Source organism: Erigeron canadensis, chromosome 2 (genome assembly GCF_010389155.1).
Source record: "Erigeron canadensis isolate Cc75 chromosome 2, C_canadensis_v1, whole genome shotgun sequence".
NCBI lineage: Eukaryota > Viridiplantae > Streptophyta > Magnoliopsida > Asterales > Asteraceae > Erigeron > Erigeron canadensis.
In genome coordinates this window covers 31,648,841-31,655,294 of record NC_057762.1, presented here as the reverse complement: position 1 = coordinate 31,655,294, position 6,454 = coordinate 31,648,841, and the positions used below count along the sequence as shown (strand labels likewise).

The 6,454-nt window shown below is 32.1% G+C and overlaps 1 long non-coding RNA gene across 2 annotated transcripts; it reads left to right on the top strand.

Moving 5' to 3' along the window:
• The first annotated feature begins 1,154 nt into the window (after positions 1 to 1,154).
• LOC122588955 lies at positions 1,155 to 4,589 on the top strand. 2 transcript variants are annotated; one of them, XR_006322203.1, is made up of 2 exons: positions 1,155 to 1,628; positions 4,459 to 4,589. It is a non-coding gene; the product is annotated as an uncharacterized LOC122588955 (long non-coding RNA). The 2 variants fall into 2 exon arrangements; XR_006322204.1 differs by having other exon boundaries at positions 4,450 to 4,589.
• Positions 4,590 to 6,454: the final 1,865 nt, after the last annotated feature.

Below are 6,454 nucleotides of genomic sequence, written 5' to 3'. Positions count from 1 at the left end.
TGGATTATCGTGTACGTCATAACACAAAGTTATACTACCGTTTATACACGAGCCTACGGGGTCACACACAATGAACACTTAGATACCCGGATATATGTATATTGTATACATATATAAAATCACCAAAATAATTAATTGATAAATTGATTTATCAGTTAATAAATAAAAGGATTTGATATGTAATAGATTCAATGAATCGAATCAGGGACATGAAAATCACGTAATATCTAAATATGGATATGGCTGGATTTGCAAAATCTTTCATATGGATGCAAGTTGCACCACTTGCTGATCATATCTTCACTATAAAAGGAGATGTTTATGTCTTGCTAAACACACATAAATATATCACTTTCTTTAGTAGTAAGGAAAGTTATTATTCTCTTTTGTATTGTGAACTTAGCTTACGGCTAGGACAGAAAGCCAAAAAGGTTTTGGTACTTTATTTTGGTATTTGGTGATTAAGGTCTAGCAACCTTCGGGTATTGTTTGAGGTGTTCATGTGGATCAACTGTAGAGATATTCATATTATTGAATATTGTTTTTGTCACATAAGATTTCATCTACTTGGAAGGTATAATTTCTAGTCCATCTATTATGACAACTATTATAGTGTAATTGGATCCTGGAGGAAATATTAATCGTGTGCATGTTTTATAAATAATATATTAATGTATTTTTAGTCTTCCGCTGCGTATATAAAATAAACTATTTAAAAGTACATACGAGGGCTAATCTTTTCAATAATATGTATAAAATTTTGTTTGTGAAAGAAACTGTCCATTTTGGGTGATCTAGACACACACATACAAACTTTTAGTTTTGTATGGAGAACCGTCGAAAGTGTGACCCACAAAAATGTGAGCACTTGAAAAGATCATCCATATCATATAGTTTGGTGAATACGCATGAAAGCCAGAAACCATCGAACATTTTATGGTACAAGGTTTCTTAATGAATCAAAATCTAGTTCTTGAATAGGAAATCAGTTTTATCCGTTCAAACATTTTGAGTACCGCCAAATAGTTTGTTCTGAAAGTGATTACACAAACTCTTGTTTCAATCTAAGTTATTTATTTATTTTGTTGATCGGGTTACTGGAGTCACCAGAATAGGTTTGTATACGATGATTACGGGATCAAATAGGTACGTATTTCTAACATATCACCAACAAACTTATGTTTATTACTTGATTGCTGTTTAATGTTTAAATGATTATCGTTAAGGTTTAATCTTAAATCTTATGTTATCTGATCTTAATGTATACTAAAAGAGTCGGTGTATCTCTCTCTCTCTCGTAGTTTTCTTGGGTTATGTGTTTGCTGATATGACCGTCTTTTATAGTATGACGATTCGACTCTTGAATACAAATTTGAAGTTATGTATTGATGTTGAGGGTCGACTCGTGTAATCATGTTGCATCACATTGTTTCTACTTTTTAAAGATGAACCTAACTTTGACCTCCCTATTTGACTACAATACTATTCAACGTCGTTCTACAAAGCGACCACTTATATTTTAAAGCATAATAGTTGTGCATTGATTTGGTTTTCGACGGTAGCCCAGAGTGGTGGTGTAAGAGATGCAGAATGAATCAGCCTACCGATGATGCTTAGACTATTAAGAGGTGAGACTTCTTTTTCGAAGTTCCCTTTTAACCATCTTACTGTCATGTGTCGTTCTTCTCATCATTGGGGCTTTACCTATTTATTTATTTATTTATTTTGAGTGGGGCTTTTAAATTAAGCCCATTTTTTTAACTTATTAATTATTATGTTTATTTACTTTTTTACCTTTATTATAAACCTTACTAAAATTATGTATACAAAACAACTTTAGTAAACTAAATCTTAATTAAGCATGCATTTTGTTACACAAGTTGGGTACCCGCATAATGCAGCGGCGGTGACGGCAATGGGTGGTGCTAGTGGCGGTGGTGGTAACGATGATGTGTTTATCAATCTAAAAGTAATTGATGTAAATGGTAGTGTAGTTATTTTATAAGTAAGGGATGTATATTTTGTAAATAACTTTATTAAGAATATTATAGAGATATTAGGTATAAATATTTAAAGTAATTAATAAAGAAGATAGATAGTTTAGATAAATATGAGTGTAAAATATTTTAGGGATATATTGGGTAGATTTAGTGTGTGAGTTAAGAATGTATTGAAAATTAAGGGTATTTTAGGTATTTTATAGGTAGATAGTTGAAAAGAGGATGTGATAGTTTGTTTATTAATATAGTATAGATAATATAAACTAAAGTAGAATTACATAAAGGGATAAGTGTCTGGGAATGTAATAAACTATGCACGAATATTTATGTTGTGTAATGAACTACTTGGATGTTTATTGTACGTAATGAACTTTCAAATCTAGGTTATTGGATGTATCTGACCAATCAAAAACTTACAAGTGGCAGCTTATATGGTTGCCACATATACCCGGTTGCATCCAATAAATAGGATTTAAAAGTTCATTACATATAATAAACATCTAAGTAGTTCATTACATAACATAAACATTCCTGCATAGTTCATTACATTCCCAGGTACTTATCCCTTACATAAAGCAACTAAATAAAATTAATTAAGTTACTAAAATAAAACTACATAACACTAAATAAAACTAGTTAAAACTACTTTATTAAACTAAATAAACTAGTTATCGCTAAAACAATACTTAAACCGAATTTGTCGTTTCATTTGCTCAACCACTTGTTTCCAATCATAAAAATAAATCCTTAATTATTGTGAAGATTAAGATCGTTCATGTTCATTTCAAGTGGGTTTTAAGTGTTTGGGCCTAGTTGATTATTTGGGTTGTAGTATGCATACATTTGTAAATTTTCCGGGTAGAAAATATGAAGATAGAAAAATGAAAGTGAAGAAAGAAAGATTGAAAAAAGATAGAAAAAAAAGAGAGAGAAGAAGTGAAGAAAGAATGAAAAAGAAAAGAGTTAAAAGGGTAAAAAAGAGAAATTTTTTTCTATTTTTAGGTAAAAAAACGGTTAAAACGTTTATATTTTTTGATATTTGAAATTTCAAGCCTGTTGGATTGAAACCGTTGGCCGGGGTCAAACAAAGCAAAACGTCTGGCAGGGCGGTGTGCCCGACGTTCCAGGCAAAAAAGTGTGGCTAGAACGCCCCACCCCTCACAGTCATAATATTTTAATAGTGATTATTAGAAGTTGATACACTCCTTTGTTAAACCAGTTTTTATGGATCTCACAATTTCACCCCTCTAATTGACTGTTTATGTGTTCAATCATTGCATAACATCTTTCACATAAAAAGACTAACCTATCTCAATATTAATATTTTCAAGTTTTAAAATTAAGATAATTGAGCATAATAAACAAACGAACATCACATGTTAACTTTTTCACAAAAGAAACTATTGATTTCATACATTTATTAAGACGCACACACATCAACTAATTATGTGGAATGAAATGAATGCATGCTATCTTTTTTTAGGTTTGGTTTGGTTGAAAGAAGTAAATACCTACAACCAACTGCATTTACTTTTCATCAATGCAAAGCAAACCTAACTTCAACATGTTCTCATAAATTAAAAACGCTCATATTATATATGGTCTTATCAAATATAGCATAACCATTTGGTGAGTGATTTCACAGTTTTTTCTAGTTAAGCAATAATATTTTTGGTATGATAGATCCACAATAGCTTTGGTTGGGTTGGGTTCTAATCAGATGAATCGATAGCAATAGTTTTCTTTTTAGTTAGGTTCATTGGGATCTTGTAGTTAAGTAAGATCATTTTTTATTGGTCGAATAAAGTTTATGTTCGATGTTATATATAAATTATCGGAGTTATATACTTATACATAATATTATATATATATATAGGGGGACAATTAAATAAGAACAGTTTTAAAATAAGAACGGTGAGAACACTTAAAAAACATCTGCATTAAAAGTCTATAAAACTAACAAAGTGCTTAACTAATTATCATTATTTAAGTGTTTAACAACACATTGATCCGTCAAAATCAAAAAAATCATGTTTTTTGGTGGATTCATTATTTTAAAGAATATGCATCCAAGATGGATGCACAAAACAAAAAACATGATTTTCTTGATTTTGACAGGCCAATGTGTTGTTATACACTTAAATAATGATAATTAGTTAAGCACTATGTTAGTTTTATGGACTTTTAATGCATCAAAATGATGTTTTTTAAGTGTTCTCACCGTTCTAATTTTAAGACTGTTCTCACTGGAGTGTTACCATATATATATATATATATATATTTTATTGTTACTCATAGTAATATTTTTATTTTTATTTTTATTTTATTATGATTGAATGTAGGGGTGATGTGACTAATTTATACCCATTACCCACATTGTTATTGGCAATTTTACTATATGTTTTAAGTCGTTTTTGTATGCATTTGGCGCGTTTATGGTATTTGTTAGTGTTTACAGGCTCTAAACAGGATACGCGCTCATTTGGTACATTTTCGGATGATTATTGGCCAGGAAGTACGTTATGATGATGAGAGTTGATTTGAGTGGAAGAGACGGCAGAGTTTGGCAAGTAATCGAGATCGAAATTAGTTGGTTCTGTACAAGCAATGACTGCGCCACAGTGGGTATGCACGTAGCTCACTGCGCCGCAGCCAATATTCTCGGAAACAAATGAAGATTGCCCCACTGCGCCGCAGTGGGGGTCGTAAGTGAATGACTGCGCCGCAGTCAGGAAAGGAAGAAAGAAGGCCATGGATTCATACTGCGCCGCAGTGGTGGTCACACAAGCCACTGCGCCGCAGTCAGCCGAAGTCAAAGTCAAACAATACCTCACAGCGCCGCAGTGGGTGCACGGGAGAATCAGACTTGCCTTGTTTTTGCATCAGATTTTGGAGGAGTATAAATAGAAAACCCTAGGTCGAGAATTGGCTATCAAAAATCTTTCTAGGAGCTGTTCTACAAGGGTTCTTCTTCCTCCAATCAAGATTATTTCTTAGGCGGATTCGTTGAAGATTCACGGGCATCCATCTAGATCGTATTTACTTATTGTCTTGCAATTTATTTTCTTCAAACGATTGGTACATCATGTTTCTCTTCTATTTTATTTATTATTGTGGATTGATCATGAGTGGCTAAACGTTTAATCATCCACCTTGATGAAACTAGACGGATAATGTGATTGCAATATTTTTAATTCAAAAGGGTTTATTTAATTATCGTTGTTCTGTGGTCTTGATGATGTTAATTCTTTTCATTAATTAATTTTGATATTGGTTGCATATGATTCTTCGTTGGTGGTACCAGTTGAATGTGTATGTGATTTTAAAACGGTTACTTGTCTATAAGTAATTATCACTAGTTCATGGTATGATAGTGAATATCATTTTAAGGAAAGATTAATTTTGTCAACGTGATTCATATCGGTTGTTGGTACCACGCTATTGTCACATAGGTTCAATTGATAATTTGATAGTCAATAAAACTGATTGTTAGAAGAATTGTCTTAGTTTTGGTGGTACCGGCTTGGGTAATTTAACTGTTGTTGGTACCACGCTATTGTCACATAGGTTCAATTGATAATTTGATAGTCAATAAAACTGATTGTTAGAAGAATTGTCTTAGTTTTGGTGGTACCGGCTTGGGTAATTTAACTGTTGTTGGTACCACGCTATTGTCACATAGGTTCAATTGATAATTTGATAGTCAATAAAACTGATTGTTAGAAGAATTGTCTTAGTTTTGGTGGTACCGGCTTGGGTAATTTAACTGGCAGTTAGGTGATTCGATAATTTGTTCACGATTGGTGGTACCACGTAAGTATCTTAATCTTGTCACGATTATCTTTAAACTCTAGAGAATTTTTTCTTCATTAAATGCAATCACATTTGAAGTTGAGGGAAGTCAAGGTGGATGACTTTTAATTATATTGTTTGAAATCTTTTTTAGTTTATGCAATTATTTTGCAAACCAATTTACTTTATTTGTCAAGAGGATTTTCGAAGCAACACCCGTTTTCCAAACCATTTCATAAGCAACTAATCATTTCCAATCACTGAGAACGAACTTAGACCTATCTGTTAACTATATTACAAACGATCGGGTCCACTGCCCGTGAGTGCGTAGTAGTGAGTTTTTGGGTAGTTTTAGTTTTATAAATTTAAAGCTCGATTTTGCACATCAAGGGGTAATAACTTTTGAGAAAATGTTAGATGAAGTTAACATCATGATGTTGCATCCATATCATTTTTTACACATGTAAAAAAACCCCTCTTAAATTTTATAGTTTGTGAGGAAAATATCATCCAACTTTGATGATGCTAACATCATCTAATATGGGGGTGTTTGGTATGAGTGAATCAAAGAGAATGAAAATGTAATAGAAAATGAATATAGTGGGTAAGAGAATGAGTATTTGGAAATAGAATCGATTCCGTCGTTTGGTACAAGCAGAGAA